The following is a 19,340-nucleotide window of genomic DNA, read 5'->3' as shown; positions in this document are numbered from 1 at the left end:
GGATGATATTAAACGTTTTCCACTTAACGCATTACCCAGGTATTGCAGAACCTCCAGGAATGGTGCACTTTCCCAACCGGGGAAAAAAATGTTGTTAAAAGAAAGAGGAGAAAACTAAAGTAGCGCTTTTGCGCTTCACTGGCCACGTCTGTAAAATGGTGCTTATGTGTGTGGTTGTTAATAAAACCAATCTGGCCACTTTGAGACCACTCTGTCTTGCTTTATTTAGTGTGTATTTTTTGAACTTTTTTTAATCTCCACCCTGAGGCTGCACTTTCGAAAAGAAAAAAGCACACAAACCGAAGCTGAGTTTCTAGGCGCACATAAACTGCACTCTAACATCTACGACTGCAGACGATGAATCTCAGGCGAACTTCTGAGCATTGAACCGACAGGACAACTAACCACGATGGCCCCTGAAGCCCAAAGCACAAGAGTCTAGGTGAGTTTCTCGCTCTATGTGCAATAATACCTTTGGAGCCAAACTTACAACCACATTGACTGTAAGCAGGTTTCTAAACATACACCACAGCAGTTTCTAAGCATACAAACTGTATCCACGGGGCTTCAAAAGAACGAAGAGAAGAAGCAGGAGTCGACCTACGAATCAGAAGCACTAAAGGGGAGCTTGGAAGCACGCACACAGTACTGCATTCTAGGAAGGTTACAGAAAAATGGCTGCCAACCCTCTGTGCAACGGAGTCTTAGTAACACAAAGCACACAAAGACAGATTTAAAACATGCAGCTTACAAACGCCGCAGTGTTTTTAAGAGCACATCAAATGCAGCAGAGCTTCTAAGCTTGCAGAACACGAGCCACAGCTTCACAGGAACTGCAACCAAGCTCAAAAACTGCAACCGAGCTTCTAAGCAAATTACAAGTGCAACCAAGGTAAATAAGCATTTGCAATGCAATTGGTCTCGCCTTTGGGACCTTATAAGTATTTAGCCATGGAGAAAAAAAGTATACCAATTTGGTGATTAAATAGTTACAGTTTCCGCACAGATGGAACTCATTTTAAAGCTTATCCAAAACTCCCACAGCCTGCCTGCCCAAAGTAATGTTAAGAAAGATGTTAATGGAGCAAAACAGTGCTCCTATTTAATTATTATTTAATTATTAATTTACTAACTTTAGCATGTAGCTGCCGCTCTTTGCTTCCGACACGCCTGTCCTGTTCTGGATTGGTTTCTCTTCACAGCACTGGCAAGCATAACACTGCATAAAAGATAGCACCTGGCATCAGGCTATTAACTCATCTCTATTAATTTCTCAGCTTTTATACATGGCCTACCGATGTGGAGCTACTCTCCACATGTCCTATTCTCTCTGCTTCCCTCAATGTAGTGAGAGGGAAAACTAGTACTTCCTGTCTCCACCCGGAATGTCCCGGTCTTTTGTTTGCCATCCTCCACTGCCTTTTGTATTGTTGAATCGGAGTATTTCATTTCACTTTGTCTATCGTGATATCTTGCCTCTGGTCTGTCTTTGCCCTCACTCTTTCTGGCTCTATTGGTTTCTTGGGCTTTACTCACTGACATGAGAAAAATCTAATTTTTCTTGTCTTCCTTTCTTGCATTGAGGTGAAATTCTCTTGCTTTGGCCCGCTCTCCAGCTTTGGCCCTCCCAATGATTTCCTTTAGCGAGAGCTGCTTTTGAAGGATCTTGCGCTTCGTGTCTGGTATTAAACAGCCCCCAATTACCCTGAGTCGAATTGCTTCCTCATTTGTGAATGTATTTAAATTGCAGTATTGTACCAGACTTTGTAACCTTGTAATGAAATTTGTTAATAATTCACCTGGTTCCTGCTGTGCTGCGTTGAAGATGAGGCGTTCTTGATCCACCTCTTTCTTTGTGTTGAAATGGGCACGTAGTGTCTCTTTGAGTTTTTCATATGTCTCTGTGTCCTTTGTTGAAAACTTTCTGATTAGGCGTCAACCTTCATGCCCCAGCAGCTGAAGTAGTAGTAGCACACGTTTTTCGTCTCTTCGCTCACCGGTTGTTGCAAAAAATTCATCCAGTGACTCCAGCCACCGGTTCCATTTGGGACCCAAACCTTGGGTGCCCGTCTGCCTCACTGGGGGTGGCACTTCAATGCAGGGGTTAGATTTTTGTGTTTCTTTTCCCGCAGACATGATTTTGGAATGTGGTAGTATGATAATGCCAAAGGACTGCTCACTATACTTTATGTATTATTTGTTGGCCATCTTCGGAAAGAGGTCTTGCGTATAGTTGTTTTTCTTTGATTTTGGAAAAGCTCACTCAAAGGTGATCACTGTATTCTTTCTGGCAGCATCACATTTTCTTTGTAGAGCTGTTCCAGCTTTGATGCCCCCAGCTATGTGTATTCCTTTCAAAAGTCAACCTGGCTTCGTGTCTGCCCTTAGTATGGCTGTCTCAGTAGGCTTCAGTGAGTTAGGCTTGCATTGCCTGATTCCAATATGGCCGCCTCATTGATTTTAGTGGATTTGTCTCAGGGTGCCTGACTTCAAAATGGCCATCCCATAGACTTCAATGGACTGTCTCTCAACTTGCCTAACTTCAAAATGGCCGCCACTCGGCTGCAGCATGCATGGCTTGTAGTTCAGAGAATTCCTGCTTTTCTTAATGCTGCATGCTAGCTGCAGGTCATTTGTGCTTCCTCAGCACTGGTACTTTCTTATATTACTTGCCTACGGTATCTGCAGGCGTGTTCTTCGATCCCACCCTCGTCGCCAGTTGTCCTGTTCTGGATTGGTTTCTCTTCACAGTACTGGCAAGCATAACACTCTGCATAAAAGACAGCACCTGGCATCAGGCTATTAACTTATCTTTATTAATTTCTCAGCTTTTATACATGGCCTACTGATGTGGAGCTACTCTCCACACGTCCTATTCTCTCTGCTTCCCGCAATGTAGTGAGAGGGAAAACTAGTACTTCCTGTCTCCACCCAGGAGGTTCCTGGCATCTCACTTCTGTCTGGATCAGCTAGACCGCTGACCTACTTATATAACAATGTCCTTTCCTGGAGGACATGACAACGCCGTGGGTGTATTTGTCCTGCGCTTGAATGCTGCCACTGTACAGCAGGGAGTGTTAGTTCTGGCTTCTACACTTATGAAATGCTTAGGACCCGAAAAAAGCCCTCAGGTAGCTAAGTCAGCCTGGGGTTTGTTTGGAGTGATAAACTGCAATGGATCTGTAGCCTGTTGTCCTGTGCAGTGGGGGACCTCTCCTTGCTGCAGGCAAGAGAGCACATGTTGAAAATGAAACCGAGTGTACGAGGTGGAGCAGAATGAAAGGATTTACATTTGTGTCTACTCGTTCCCCGCTTTTTTCTCTCTCCGCCCGTGCCTTTCCTGCCATTTGTTTTCACTTTCAGTACTTTTATTCTGTCCCATTTTTTTAAAATCCCCCTCCTCTCCCCCCTTTTTATGTGTAACCGACACGGAGCACTGATCTGGAGCTTCCAGGCTTTGGGATCAACTTTGTTGGAAATCCCTCTTTGGCCTGGCTCAACTGATACCTTCCGACGCCATCTGATTTCTGGGACCCTGCTCACATCATCGCAGCTTTCATTTTCTCCCCGGAGTAACGGCTGACCTCACCACCACCGACCGAACTCTGCGAACCCGCTCACCTCGTCGGAGCTTCTTCTGTCTGTTCTCCGGAGTCTCGGCAGGAGAGGTGACTGAGCTGCCCAGACGTTCACGCTGCTCGCGGGGAGGCTTGGCGGTTCTAGAGTCCGGAGCGACGACTCCGTGAGGCTCAAGGGAGGCGACCTGCCTGGCTTCTCAGCTGGTGGCGGGAGCGTGTCCGCCCAGCCATCGTGCTGCTCACCGGGGAGCCTGACCAGTCCGGTTCAGACAGCGCGGCACGGGGGATTGGAGCTATGGCTCTCAGGGTGAGATGATGGGAGGAGGCGACGGGATGGCTGACACACATGAGCTCCACTCAAAGCTCCCGACCAGGGATCACAGTTTCTGCGTGGATCCCTGGAATGCCCTGTCCAGATTAGGATTGCAGTGTGATGATTTGAGGCCAGGAATTCTGCAGTGATGGCAGCATCGAAGGCAGTGGCCAGACTTCGAGGGAGAGATTGGAGGCACGGGCTGCCCAGCGCCCTTAGATTGAGGTCATTTCGGTGAGGACAGCTGAGGAGGGAGATTTGTCCACAGGATATTGAGGATATTGAGGGTGAGAGATTTTGGAGCCATGTTTGTTTTTGGGTTCTTCTTCTGCTCAGCTTTTGGGCAGCTCACCCTGTCTTACAAAATGTCTGAAGCCTAAATTAATGGGAACTGAGAGAGGACTTTCAACAGCTTAAATACTCACACTGGGGGCAGCCATCTTTGAGTGGTTTTCCTGTGTTCCCTTGGCAAAACTTGCAACTTTTTCTTACTTATTTACTACATATTTTTTGTCTATTGCTCATCGTAATAGCTTTTTTATTTTTATCCTTATTTAACTATTGCGCTGTGTATTTTTTCTTGGCTTATTTAATGTTTTTGTGTGTTATTTTGCCAAGTAAGATGCTGTTGAGTGAGGTAAACATGTGGAGTTTCAGATGTGCGCGCTGATATTGGATGCTTAGTGTGGGCTCAACTATCACCGCCAGTGCCCATTGTCTATTTGACTTATTGACTAACCATCATTGGCTGGTTGGGACAGGAGGCTCCCGGGGATGGGGGGCAGGATATCCGTGAGCAGGGAGCACGGGCCCGTGCTCCCTCATTCCAAGGTTATTTCTCCCGAACCAAATGGTGGGCAAAGATCAACCTTTGCAGATATGATCCCGACAGGTGTCCTCAGAACATCTTTCCACCTAAAACATCTCCTTGCCATGTATATACTGGACAAATCTAACTACTCTACCTTGATAACCCCGCTACAGTTTTCCTAACGTACATCCTATGCACATTCAGCCTCTCCACACCCGGAACACTTTCTTCCAAACCAGTCGTCGTAAAGGACCACAGCGCACTCGCTGGGGATCCACGCTCAAAACATGGACTACCCTCTGTTCTCCTGAATATTCACGGGATCACCATTATTGTGGTACATCCCCTGAACTGTATATTTCTAACCCGTCCACTATAAGTGACGATTACCCTGGCCAGCCGGGACGGAATAATTACCGGCGGAGCGATTAATATGAATTCCTATCTTCAATTTCAGCCCTGAGGAAATCGCGGGATTATTTCCACTGGCGACGAAACACGTCTTGGCTGGTTTTTCTTTCTCACTTTATAAAGAATAAAGACAAATAATTAATTCACCTGATACGAACATTGACATTTCTTTTGAATTCAACTGGAATTGAACTATTACTTTGTACTGTAATACTACTTAACGTGTGCCCAGGACTTTGCTTTATGTAACGTGGTGTAGGGTTTTGCCTACACACATCTAGGGGATAAGGGGAGTCTCCCCTTACCTGGTTGCACCGTACCGAACTGACCTCACTAATACCATTAGCGCTCACATGGCTGAGCTCCACCCTTCCTGAGTCACTAAGAACCCTTCCCTCAGAGCGCACATTCAGCCCATCCTGTTGTCCCTACAAGAGTGGGTCAATTTTGGTCTCCTTCCCCACTTTGGTCACTGATTACTGAGGTGAACCCAAATTGTTGTCATGAATGAACACTTTCTGTGACCCTGTCCCCCAATCACGGTACTGAGGGCCAAATATCGCATCCTGATGCTGTAGTAGTTGTTTGGATGGACCAATTACTTTTGCCTGCTAACCCCGACGCCTCTTGACCTCACAATAATCGTAAAATTCACGCAATGCAATATGTGGCTTATCCTTCTAGTACTTCTATTCGCTACCCTAGTGGCGCCTTCCCCTTCCCCCTCCACTCCCCCCTTCTCATTCTCCAATTATGGCAACCAACCGAGCTACGTCTGGAGTTAACTGTTTGAAGATCATGTATTCCCCTAATTTGTCCAAAGTTTCAGCTAAACGGTTCAAACATAACACCCTCGAACAATTTCCTGATTCCCTCTTTGTTGACCAATTCCTTAGTAGTTGTTACGGGAGGCTCAAAACTGACTTCATTTTCTTCACTCACGACATCCTTTCCTAGTCCCTCAGCTTCTATAACTCCTTCAATGTCACCTCCTCCTCCTCTATCCCACATGGGCAACAGTTAAAAATCTCCCCTCTTTGTTTTAATGGCTCACTCACTATCTCACTCTATAACAGTGGCACTGTCTTGATTCAAGCAAAAGACACTTGTCTCTCTTTTTGACCACCTCTTCACTTCACTTCCCTTCTCCCAACCCCTGCGACCGCGATCTCCCTTGATTCTTCATCTAACTCCTCCCTTCACTCCCTATCACCTCCCCTGACCCACCTTAACTCCAATAGGCTGCACAGCCGATGCATTGCCCCCCTACCTATGGCTAACACCAGGTAACCTCCTCCTCCCTATCCTTGCCCACCACCCCCTTTTTAAATCCATCTTTCCAACAGTTTGATTACCCAGTCTACTCTGCGTACCTTCTCCCTTTTCCCCTCCCTTTTCCTCTACCCTTCCCGCACTCCCCCTCTCCTTTTATCCTGAATTCTGCACAAACCCATTTCTTCTCTCCTCATCCTCCCTTCTCTCCATCAATGCTGCTCAACCCTGTATCCCCCTGGCAATCTCTTCCTTTTCCCTCCCCCAGGCCTAGCAGGACCATACTCACCCTTCAAATACCCTCTAGGTCGATATCCCTCACTCTAACTGGTGCCAGCCCCCTTACATTCACCTCTTCTAGCCCACGGGACCTCTCCAGCCCCATCTCCTTTCTTTTCCCCTAACCTCCTGCCATTCCATGACTCCCCTCCTTACCCTCCCTGCATTCGGCCCTCCCTCCATTATCCACACCCGTCTCCTCCTAAATTTGAACTCAACAGCTACAAAGATAACTCTCTTTCCACCTCAGTTGCACCGACAACTTCTTTCAAGCACCATCTACCTCCACCTTTCACTCCTGCACCCCATTACTCCTTCCTCACCCCCACCTCTCACCACCCACCTTCGCCAATTGCACTCCCTCCGGAACCCATCGATCCTCCCAACATTCCGTGCTCAGCCCTACTCTCTTTAGAAAATAAACTAGGATTCCTCATCTCCTCTATCTCCCAGCTTGAAGCCTCCATCTCACTCCTAAGTACTAAAATGTCCACCTTTCCCAACAACCTAATTCTCCTGGCAAACACCCACTTCCCCAAACTCCTGAGGAATACCTTGCTCCCGCGCCCCAAAAAAGCAACACATAATCTGTCAACTGCTGACATCGCTAATTTATTGGCTAGTTACAAGACTTATAACGCCATCCCCGTCCCCTCTCCTCTCCAATTTCGTCTACTCTGTGCACTATCCCGACCATCGCCTCTGCCTGAACTAAACATCAGCCTTATTCTATCCTGGCACCCTCATACTGGAACATTATCCCTATCACCCCTATAAGCCCAATCGCCCTGTCACCAAAACAGTCCTGTCAGTGTTGCGCTGCTTGCTACACAACAGCAGATCTGCAGTTAAACGCAAGCTCGAAATTTTTGACACCATCACTCTTCACAATCTTGACATTCTTTTCCTCACCGAGACCTGGTTTAACAACATCTCTTATACTATTTTTGATCTTCTACTATCCACTGACTACTCTATCTTTAGAAACGATAGAACAGATAAAGTTGGGGGAGGTATTGAAATCATCTTCAGAAACTCCCTTCAATTCAAGGTTTTTCCTAACAGCTCCTTCTATACATTCGAATCCCTTTCTCTGGAGCTTTAAGTGCAACACCGCTCCCCTTTCAGATTTCATGCCATTTCTCACCCGCCCGGTGACTGCTCCTCTTTCTTGGAGGGACTCACCGACTTTGCTAGCGACCAATTCTCTTAAAGTGACAGACAGATTTTTCTGGGAGACTTTAATCTCCACTGGGGTTCCTTGGAAGACTCAGCTGCCAATAGGCTTGCCACTTTTCTCTCAGCTAATGATCTTATTCAACACTGCACGAAACCAACACACTCAAAGGGCTCAATTCTTGACCTTGTTATATCCAAAGCAGATATGCTAACTATTGCTGTTCCTAGTCCAGTAGACTGGTCCGACCACTTCCTCATCCCTTTCTCTCTTCACCTTTCTCACTCTGTAACTCTTGGCCAACCTAATAGGACTACTACTTGGTTTCGTAACACCAAAAATATTGACCTGGACATTCTTTGAGATTCTGCCATGCTATCACTTCCAACATTAGACCCTAATTCGGATGTCAACGATCTTACCTCCCAATGCCTCTCCAGCCTTGCAGTCGAAATTGATTAGGTTGCTCCACTACAAAACAGAAAGAAAATACCTATTCCTTCTGGTCCATGGTTCAATAAATCTCTTTATGCAGAAAAGACGAACCTGAGACTCCTGGAGAAACAATGGAGACAATCACAATCCACCACTAATCTCGCTATTCTGCACTCAGCAAGTTCAAAATACCACAAACAAATCTGCCAGGAAAAACCGTCACACTTCAGAAACCTCCTTGACTCAGCCAAAAACAGACCCAAAAAACTATTTGACCTCATCAAAAAAACAAACGTCTCTCCCTCAACATGCAAGCCTGACGATCCTCCAAAGAAAGCAGCAGAATTCGCTATATTCTTTGATGAAAAAGTGAAATCACTGGTGGATCAGGTCATTCACCCTACCCCCCTAGAAGAGCGCAAATCCTTAATCACTTGGCAGCACTTTGACGTCATATCTGAAGATGCCCTCCTCAAATGCATTCTTGAAACAACATTCTTTCCTATTGGACCAGTCTGATTAACGTCTTCCTCATCCAAGGCTCCCTTCGTGTTTCCCTTAAAACAGGACAGGTTACCCCATTTCTAAAAAAGAAAACCTTCGCTGATGCGAACGACCTCACAACTTCTCCCCATCACCAACCTCCCTTTTCTTGCGAAAATCACAGCAATATGTATAGCGAAACAACTTTCCCTACATATTAAGGAAAACAACCTCTCGACAAATTTCAATCTGGTTTCATGCAAGACTGCAGCACTGAAACAGCCCTGCTGCAAGTGATTGACGATGCCCTGCATGTACTGGACTCGGGGGAGTCCTGTCTTCTGATTCTTCTTGACCTTTCTGCAGTCTTTGACACTGTTAATCACAACATTCTCCTTTACACTTTAAAACAGAGAATGGGCTTGGAAGGCACAGTGCTTAAATGGTTTGCTTCATTCCTCTCAGACAGATCACAAGTGATTAAAATAGCGAACAGCCTTTCGTCTTCAATGGCGGTAGGTCAAGGTGTCCCTCAAGGATCTATACTTTCACCCACTCTTTTCAATCTTTACTTGGAACCATTGGGTAACCTCTTAAGGAAATCTGGGATACTTTATCGCCTCTATGCTGATGACACCCAAATCTACCTTAAGGTGTCTTCCTCACATGACATCTCAATCCTCAACTCTACTCTCAACACTATTAAAAACTGGATGTTAGCTCATCAACTCATTCTGAATCCTTCCAAAACTGAATTCCTCCTCCTCTCAACCTCACTCTTTCCTCCTCCTGTTCAATCTTGGATGAATAAACTGAACTTACTGAAGAACAAACCTATCGTTGTCGACAGTGCTAAATCTACACACTCACATCAATCCCATTGCAAAGAATGCACGTTACCAACTGCGCCTTATCTGGGGGATTCGACGTTTCCTTCCGGAGCAAGACCTAAAAACCTTGGTCTAATCTATGGTTCTCTCTAGATTGGACTATTGCAATTCTCTGATTGCTGGCCTCCCCAAATCTCACCTTTCCTCTCTCAAATCCGTACTCCATTCAGCGGCTCGTTTTGTCACTGGGGCCAAAAGAAGTGACCACATCACATCCATACTTTTTTCTCTTCGATGGCTTTCCATTGAAGCAAGATCAATCTACAAGCTTGCCTGTATCACCCATAAAGCCCTGCACACTTCCTCCCCTCGATACCTGGCAAATAAACTCAAAATCTCTGTAGGCTCTAGACCTTCACGTAATGAGGAAAAATGACTGCTTGAGCCCCCATCCTTCAAAAGGGAAAGTTTGATGGCTCAATCCTTCTCAGGCAATGCGGTCAGAATCTGGAACTGGCTTCCTCCACTACTCTGTACCACCACCTCCACCCGGACTTTCAAAGCTGACCTCAAATCTCTTCTTTTCCAAAGACACTTCCAGAATTAATACATCCCTTTTCATGCCCCTCAAGGAACTTCTTACAATGTTGTAAATATGTAATCTATGCCTGTACGATCCGAATCCTATTGTGTTTCTGATTATTTTGTGACTGCCATCTATTGTTTTATTTTACTTTTTCATCTATCTCGTTTGTATCTGTAACGTGTAAGTATGTAGATTTCCTCATGTAACGTTCTTGGTTCTATTGTGAAGCGCTCTGACACCTTTGGGTAAAGTCTGCGCTATATAAAATTGCATTAAATAAATGTAGGCTAGAGTCGATTTATAGGTTTTCTTCATAGGGTGTCAGAATGATAATCAGAGCATTTCACCATTCAGACACTAAACACACCCCACAGCAATCACTTGAAAACAATTGTAGCAGCTGAGACACCAATCACCAACGAAAACCTGATTACGATCAGATAAGAGCCACGAAACAGGCATGGTGGTATTGTTTAGTCAACCAGGCTCAACCTAAAAAGTGTGACGGGTGAGCACGAAGCTATAAAATGGGGGTATCTTTAAATAGCTTGTCACAAGACGTGATCTGAAATTACAGCCAGAGTTTACATCTGCCAGGAAGCCTGGCCTCTGTCCCATGTGCAGGCTTGGGAGGGGGGAGCACACCTATAGATGCGGAGAGGATGAGAATGCACACATTGTAAAAGGCGGGGGACGGACGTGCGTGTCACGTGCAAATGATGCTTCGCGTGCCCTTTCAATGTTGCCAAAAGTGGTTTGCACCATGTTTTCGTAGCCGAAAGTGAAGAGAATGTTCTTATGCTGAACTTGTTTCATAGTAAATTTCAAATTATAGGGGGGCGTGGCTGGCTGCGCAGCGGAATGGCCGCTTTCTGAGCGCGCTCCGCCAGCCGGGATTAAATCCTTAATTAATCCTACACTTCGGGTGGGTGCCGATCCGCCAAAACCCACTGCATGAAGAGCTAGTCGTGTGGGGGCTCTGTCAGAAGAAATCCGGAGATCTACCTGAGAGTAGACACCAGGACGGACAAAAAGAAGATCGGGCGCCGGAGACTCGCGAGGCCCTGGTGGAGCTGCTTGTGGGAGGCGCTTAAATTAAGCCCGCTGTTGCTGTTGGTGCGCGGGCCCAGTGCCGGTGAGTGGGGCTCCTGCTACTTCCCGGTGGCTGTGCCGGTGTCCGCGGAGTGGCGCCTTGAAGGCGGAGGGTGCAGATCTGCCGTGGGCCCGTATGCTTGGGAAGCGAACAAAGAGATGAGCTAGTGACGGGCCTCCGGGGCCATACGACGCACGGACCCAGGTGAAGATTTCAACGACGTCCGCGGCTGCCGGCAGGCCCTGTGCTGCTGGCGGCTGATGTGATATTGGACGTGATATCGCTGCTGCTGATCGGTCCTGTGCAGTGGAGCCAGCGGAGGGGTTGCGGACAGCTAAGCGCTGCTCACACACCCCACACCAACAGAGAACTGCCTGGTGAACCATGGAGACCCTGTGACTAATCCCTCGACCGCCATGTTGTGCATTGTTTAGGCAGCGCTGCTGGAGACTGCTTGGGTGGAGGCCACGCTGTTCATCGCGCCCAGGCTGCTTTGTGAATAAGGAGTAGGTGTTAAGAGTTGGTGCCTGCCTGATCCGTGGTGGCCCTGTAGAAGCTCATTTTCGGAGGACCGCCATGTGCTGAACAAGGGCGTTGCAGTGTGGATTCCTTCTGGCGGCGGTGATTGCTGCGCTGGGACTCTGAAGCACAGGGGCGAACTCACAAAGGAATGGGTAAAGTGTCTATCGTGGTGGTGGAGCGAACCTGTGGGTAACTGCATTGTGCTGTGGCCCGAAGCGCCTTTCTTTTAAAAATTGCCGCACTATTCATATGCCTCTCCTTTGATGCCTAGTGACGATGCTGGACCTATGGTTGGCTGAGATTGATGGGCCTGAATGCTTAGTGGTTATCGAGGAGATCTGAGGACGGAGTGGCCCTGCTGTGCTTAGGAGGTATTGCCGTGGGAGATTGGCTACGTGACTGTGTGGAAGCTGCGCAACTCTTTCAAATACGAAAGGCAAGGTCCTATCCCAGGCGGTTCGGCGGTCTAGCAGAGCACAGAGTAGGACGCAGAGACCGCGGGCGGTGTCGGAGCACCATCAGAATAATATCGCGCTTTGGCGGCATAGGGGACGGGACATCGAAGTCGTCTATTGCATCGGCGGGTTGATCCTGTTCTGGGCTCTACGTTTACACCTTCAGCTCCTTTGCAACCATGGGCAAACAAGACGCCAAATAACCAAAACTGAATTTCGACAGTAAGCGCTCCACCCGACATGCAGACTTGGAACATGATGCGCAGGCAGAGGGCCAACATTACTCACATGCGGAGGATCAAGGGGAGGACCTGAGATTGCTTATGTTAGAGATGCGGTCCAGCCTTCGTACCATAGACAGGAAACTGGACAATTTAACGGCACCGCTGGATTCAGTCAGGTCGCAGGTGTCGACACATGAGACGCGTCTGAATGCCTTGGAAAATCGTCACACGGAGTATCATGAGTTCCAGGTGGAAACAAAGTAGCAGCTGCTTCACATGGGTAAGCTGCTGGGGGTCATCAGAGCTAAAAACGAGGATTTAGAAGCGAGATCGAGACGCAGCAATCTCCGCATTACAGGGATTCCGGAAACGACGCCCATATCTAAAATGGAGACTTACATAACAGAGTTGCTGCATGATCTGTTTGACCCTCACCTCTCCCCAGTTTTTGTGGTAGAAAGAGCCCACAGATCGCTGGGACAGAGGCCTCCTGTCGGTGCACCGCCCAGACCTATCATAGTGAAGCTCTTAAACTATCAGGATAGGGACCTTGTTTTTCGGGTGGCAAGGGAGAAAGGCAAGATTACACATAAAGGGAACACCATCTAATTTTATCCTGATTTCACCCCGGGGGTGCAGGCGGCGCGACGAGAATTTCTCCAGGCAAAACGAATTCTATTACAGGCACAGATCCCGTACTCACTGTTGTACCCAGCTAAGCTAAAGGTTTCTTTCGATGTAACTTCCCACTTCTTCACAGATGCGAAATCTGCACTAAAATGTGCTAAACATGTCAGTAGGAAGAAGAAGAAGGGACATTGTGAAGATGATGGGACAGCAGGAGACCACTTAAGTGACAATGACTAATCTGGGTATCATATGGTCTATATACTAGCTGATTGCACCATCAAGATGTGAGACTTGTGCTTTGCTGAGTGAGGATTTGCCAGATGTTCTGCAGCTCTCTTTAACGTTGTTTGTTTTAGATTAGTGAATTTGTGGTTTTGTCCGGGTAACATCATCCGCAGTATCGCCGGCCACCTTGGGCAAAGCAAGGTAGTATGCCAGTGATGCTGCGCCCCCATGGGAAGGATCCCGGTTTTAATGCTTTTACATGCGTGTTCTTTTTCTTCTAGGGTGGGTATGCTACAACCTGATTGGGGGGTTGGAGTGGGTGGAGGGAAGGGGGTAGGGTTTGTTTTATTGTTCATTGCCAGTATAGGATGTGATTTGGTGGCAAAACTATGTCATACCTGGTGGATGCACAAACAAAAGTTGTGAGTACATACCTTGCGGATGACTGTTAACACGTTAAACTGCCTTACTTGGAATGTTCGAGGGCTAAACGATGGTAGAAAATCGAGACTGGTTCATGCTTATTCATCCCGCCATAATGTAGACATATGCATACTGCAAGAGACGCATCTGAATGTTACGCCCTCACAGAGACTTCGTAATAGCTGTTGGGGACATATTTATTCCTCTGTATATTCCAATTACGCATGGGGTGGCTGTGCTGATTAAGCGGGGGCTAGACTGGAAGGAGAGGTATATACAAGGAGACCCTGAGGGCAGGTATATCTTGGTGCAGGGACTTTTATGTGGCGTCTCTATGGCTATTGTGGCCGTCTATGGCCCCAATGTCGACTCTCCAGATTTTGTTAATACTATCTGGTCTTAAATCAGGGCGACAGGCTGTTCTACTATACTATGTGGAGGAGACTTTAATGCCATCCTAGATGACGACTTTGATAGGAGAGCGGCGGCCCTCACCTTGCACCCATCGGCTAGCACCGCCCTGAGGGTGATAATGGCTGATGGAGATCTGATTGACATATGACGCCACAGACATCCCTTGCTCAGGGAGGGCACTTGCATTTCTGATCATCACAGTGCATGGTCCCGTTTGGATTACTGGCTGGTATCCCGTGATGTTTACACTTGGTCTACAAATGTTGCACACATGCCTAGATCGCTATCTGACCACTCTCCATGTCTGTTGAGGCTATCGATCCCAAACTTGCCAAAGTGTGCCTTCACCTGGCGCCTCCCACCACATGCTCTCCTAGATGAAGCTTTTAAAGAAGAAATCCGGTCTGATATAACTGAATACTTCGATCTGAATACAGGCTCGGTGGATACTGAAGCCTCACTCTGGGAGGATTTTAAAGTTGTAATTAGAGGTAAATGCATCGCCAGGCAAGCGGGAGTGTTGAAGGCAATAAGAGGAACGCTTGCCTCCATCGAGGCCAGTATAAAGGCGCTGGAGGAGGAATTCTACGCAACTGGTGACCTAGAAACCACTGACCTGCTGAAGGTCAAATTGTTAGATTACTCGGAAGAAGCGCAGCGTGAGGTCAAATTTTTGGGAAAATACGCAGAGGCGAGGAGATACGGGGAGAGAGATAAGCCTGGTCGTATGCTGGCTAGTATGATAAAGCCACCCAGATCCATAACGTTTATTCATGAAATACACACCGCAACAGGCATTAAGATCAGGGGACAGGAGGAAATTTTAACCGCATTCTCCGGCTTCTATTCCCATCTTTACACTGCCACACAGGAGACCTGCCCTGAGGGAATGCAGTCCTTCATGGACTCGATTGCACTAGCCTGGTTCAATGACAATCACAGAAAATATATGGATCTCCCGTATACTGCTGAGGATGTCGCTCAGGTCATAAATAGCTTGCCCCTTGACAAGGCCCGTGGCCCTGACGGCCTGACCACGTCTTTTTACAAAACCTACGTAGCAGATTTGGCGCCCAGACTACTGGAGGTGTACGGGGAAGCCTTGGAAACGGGAATATTGCCCAACACTATGAGGTAGGCTATAATTATCACTTTTCTAAAACCCGGAAAAAAAGAAACTCAGAGACTCCTACAGACCACTCTCCCTGATATATGTTGATGTCAAAATATTTGCGAAACTGATTGCCAATCGACTACAGCCTTTGCTGCCCATGGTTGCAGTCCCGGACCAGTCAGGGTTCATTCCGGGGAGATCAACATTACATAACTTACGAACCATTTTTTCAGTTTTACACTATCTACATCCAGATGTCCATGCCGCAGTAGTGATTTTAGACACTACGAAAGCTTTCGATACGCTAGAGTGGCCTTATCTGTTCACCATTTTGGGCCGTATGGGGTTCAGCCCGCTTTTCATTAACAGTGTACGTCTGCTCTACACTTCCCCCAGCGCCTGGATCAGGGTTAACGGGCTACTTTCTGATTCCTTTCCTATATCACGAGGCAGGGGTGTCCCCTTTCCCCATTATTGTTCGCAATAGCGATGGAACCACTGGCTGCACGTATCTGTCAGCATCACACGGCGCGAGGTATTGGCTTCAGTTCCAGGTGTCTCCTGATATCCCTATATGCCGATGACGTGACCCTTTACATTGTGAACCCAGAAGACAATCTTGACCCAGTTTTGCGGGGATTCATATGGTTTGGGGGATTGGCTGGGATCTCTGTGAACTGGTCAAAATCAGTGTTATTCCCCTTGACGGAGAGCACGCCGAGGGTCACTTCCGAATACCCTCTGAAGTGGGAAGCAGAAGCAGTTAAATACCTGGGTATATGGATTAGCCGGGATGTGCAGGAAATTTGGAATTTAAACTATGGGAGAGCCATGGTGTGGCTGGGGGAGAATGTCAAAATATGGGCGAAGCTGCCCCTGTACCTCACTGGCAGGTTAGCTTTAGCTAAAATGGTCATCCTGCCCAAATTTCTGTACTTGTTTGGGAATATCCCGATTCGTCCAACGTCGCATTGTTTTAACATTCTCAAGTCACACCTCCTCACTTTGGCGTGGGTGGGTGGTCAGGCAAGGGTATCTTGGGATATGCTAACGCTTTCACTGCGTCAAAGCGGCATGGGGGCTCCAGACATGTGGTTGTACGCGCTTAGCGCTCAGGCCCAATACTTGCATTTCTGGGTACACCCGACACCCTTTCAACTCCACGTGGCGGTGGAGCAAGAAGCAGTCGCACCTATCCGGCTTAAAGTAGCTATTTGTAAACCAGCTCGCCGCCCCAGGGAGGACATAGATACCGCAGGTACGCTGAGATGGGCATGGGAAGAGATGCGTAAAAGGGCGGGAGTCCAGGTGTTATATGCCCCTTCGTTATCGCTGACGCAAAACCCACTGCTACCCTGTTTCGCAGACGGGATTGGCAAATCCCTTGTACAAAAATTACATCTTCATACCTTTACTGACCTATTTCCTGACAATATATTTAGACCCCTCCCCCCTCGGCAGACGATGACCACGCTGTGCCCTTCTCCAAGCTTTCCTTGTATCATAAACTCCGTGCGGCATGTAGGGCTCTTAGCAGCAACTTCCCGTTGGCTCCCTCAGTGCTGCCCGCTTTGGAAAACTTGGTAGGCTCCCCATCCCCTCGCAAACTGGTCACTCGGATCTATAAGCATATGCAGGACTCGGCCCCATTGGTCCACCCCAAATCCCTGCAATACTGGAACGACGAACTACCCACCTCACTGACCAAGGCACAATGGAGTTTCTGCTGCGGGCAGCTCACAGAGCTGTCTCCTAACTATAGGTTGAGACTGATCCATTTCAAATTTCTGCACAGATTCTACAGAACACCCATTGGTCTCCATAGGATGGGGCTCCGTGAGGATGAGAGCTGCTGGCGTTGTGGATTTTCCCCTGCTACGTTTTTACATGTGGCGTGGGCTTGTCCGTCACTCACAGATTATTGGTCTAAGATTTTTACCTCTGTGAACCAAATTGTTGGATGATCTGATACTGCATCTCTCATAATGTGCTTATTGGGATATGTTAAAGACACTTCCCCAAAAACACGTAAACTACATGCTCTGCTTTTATTATTTGCCAAAAGACAAGTGGCGGTGTTTCGGGGTAGAAGGAGAACGCCATCGGTTAAGGGCTGGCTAGCCGCTGTAACATTTGGGCACACACGGCTAACTACATTTTGGGAGCTCATGCCACCCACCTCCAGGACCCGTGACATCTGGGAGCCTTTCATGCAATGGGCACAGAATCAGAAAGAAGTTGCTGAATCGATATAGGTGAACTATCCTTAAAACTTGCACTGGAGGGTGGGATTATTGGGCACCAAATGAGCTGTTAGCCCCTTATCTATATTAATAGGTGGTAACTGTTGATGTATATATATGACTTCCTAGGTTACATGTCTTCTGAAATTCCAACAGAACGTCTTGATTTCGTACACTTGTGTGTATATTCTACAATGTTAAAAGCCCTAGAAGTTACATACCTAATGAAGGCTTTATAGAAGTTGCATGCACGAGGTACCCAACTAATGCATAATATGTTATTGTGTCTTTTTTATGACTGCACCAATTTTAAGGAAAGACGTAACATCGCACTGGCTTGTTATGTTGTTGGAATGTTTTGTATCTTAACAAAATGCTAATAATTTTTTTTTTTTTTTTTAACTTTCAAATTTACTCCTGAAATTTGACTCTTTACCTTAAAGATATTTCTATGACTTGTTACAGATTGTGGATGTTTTACCAGCCTCATGGGAATATATAATCTACTATGAGCAAGAGGCAATAGCATACTGAAATGTCCGGGATTGCAAGTGTAGCCAAAATGAGAGCAGAAATACACATTTCACAAACCAATCTTAGTTTGAAGACTGCACTATCAAATGACTATAACAGTTTATATCCACCCACTATCTGGTCAACTGTTGTTCAAATATTTCCCTTCGCTTTTCATCTCTAAGAAAATAAACAGCCACACTTCTGTTTATATCAATTAAATGTAGGACATGTTGGAACATTTTGAGCACATCTTCAGGTATTTTGTATTTGTAGATTTGTGATGATTTTACAAATGTCATGTGTCTCTCGTCTCCCGAGAGTGGCATACACACAGCTTGCCGACGTGCCCTGCGTGCACCTTCATTTCTCACAGTTATCTCCTCGCTGCCCCAGGAGAGACAAAATGATTTAGCCTTCTGTGACCCCACGGTGCCACAGCGCGCGATGTGATCAGGCCGTTGTGATCAGGCCTGGAACTGAACTCAGGAACCGGTGACTTCTCTCCGCGCTGCCCATACATTTTATATCGGGATTGCTTCACGTTCACTCGGACACACTGTCGAACGGACCGTATATATTTTATTTTCTGTGGCCATAACCTGCAGGTTTTAAAAATATGTTTTCCATTCTGCCGTGACTATTAAATTAAGCGGGAGCTGTGATCAAGAGCGGCGCCCGTGCATAAAAATATTTGCCATGACATTGTCTCTGCTCCTTGAAATTGAAAGTGCGGATTGCGCATTGAATGGGAGCGTCGTGCTCGAAGTAGGAGAAGCTCATTAAAGAAAATAGTGCTTACATATCTAAATAACACATACTGTGTAACAACCGAAGTAAAAGGGCCAGTAGCCATGGGAGAATACAAATGACGGCATGCCCATACTAAGGAAGGACTGAGAAGCCTATTAAGGAATCAGACTGCAGCATTTACAAAGGACAAAGACACAAGGCAACAATAAGGGCGGGAGAGTGGGCGGAGCTTCTCTCATATATTGAACTACCACAGATCTACGCAGAGCAGCGCTTGCGTGCTGACTTTAGGCTCAACCTAAAAAACACACCCGATCTTGGTGAACAAAGCACTCGGCAGAGGGAGTGGGAGCCGAGGAACTTCAGCAGCAGACTGCGAGGAAGTGACCGGGAAGGTTTCAGGGGGCGTGACCGGCGCCATAGAGATCTGAACCAAGTGCAGCTGTCGGTGACTCGGCATGAGGGAAGAATAAAAACAAGTTGAAAAGGGCGAGCCGCGCAAAACAAAAGAAATCCGCAGCCGTCATTGTTAAAGTGAAAGTGGGGCATGGCATTT

General features: G+C 47.0%; 1 protein-coding gene across 2 annotated transcripts in view; it reads right to left on the bottom strand.

Annotated features, from left to right (window-relative positions):
- Positions 1-19,340, bottom strand: part of SIGIRR (single Ig and TIR domain containing) — a 189,472-nt gene that overhangs the window by 107,823 nt on the left and 62,309 nt on the right. The window lies entirely within an intron of this gene.

The sequence above is a fragment of the Triturus cristatus genome, chromosome 3_1 (genome assembly GCF_964204655.1).
Source record: "Triturus cristatus chromosome 3_1, aTriCri1.1, whole genome shotgun sequence".
Lineage (NCBI taxonomy): Eukaryota > Metazoa > Chordata > Amphibia > Caudata > Salamandridae > Triturus > Triturus cristatus.
The sequence above is the reverse complement of the archived record's forward strand: the minus strand, read 5'-3'. Positions and strand labels throughout refer to the sequence as shown.